This window comes from Lupinus angustifolius, chromosome LG05, assembly GCF_001865875.1.
Source record: "Lupinus angustifolius cultivar Tanjil chromosome LG05, LupAngTanjil_v1.0, whole genome shotgun sequence".
Lineage (NCBI taxonomy): Eukaryota > Viridiplantae > Streptophyta > Magnoliopsida > Fabales > Fabaceae > Lupinus > Lupinus angustifolius.
In genome coordinates, this window is record NC_032013.1 from 12,099,675 (window position 1) to 12,100,368 (window position 694).

A 694-nucleotide genomic window follows, 5' to 3' on the forward strand; every position below is an offset into this window, starting at 1 on the left:
TCTTTCAAGATTCAATTGTAGTATAGTATAGGGTTATGTAGAACCACAATGAATTGTCTAATAGGATGAATCATATGAACATGTCAATGCCGAAATAATGAGTTAAACAAATTTTGGTTTTGATTTGAATTGAATTTCATATAAACAATTAACAATAAACATAAACTAAATATTAACAAATTCTTGAGGAGACAAGATCATTTTGAATAAGGAAAATATTTCTCAACTTCTTATGAATTTGAACTACTTAGACAAGTTCTTATGTTTTACTTTGATTAGCTCTAAACACCAAGTTCTAAAATCCTCCTTTTAGTGTATGTCCGAAAATGGTAGAATGATAATCACTTATATTTATCACTAAACAATATTACGTCCGTAAGAGACTAGGTTGTCACACCCTAATCTTGGCTACTCTAATATTGAAGTAGTAATGAATATAAGATCTTAAGAAAAGTATGTTTAACTTGGCAAATAAACTAAGTAGTACAACCACTTCTTAGTAATTTTTATGACTTGAAATCAGTTTTTAGGTGATCAATCTAAAAAGAGCATTAAGAATTTCTCAAACAAATAAAATTAACCAAAGTACCGACTTGAAGGATTAAAATTCAAACTTTAGAATTAAAGAAGAAGTAGAAATACATAACCATATTCAAAAGAAATTGTTAGGAGCATGAGCCATCCATCCAAGGAT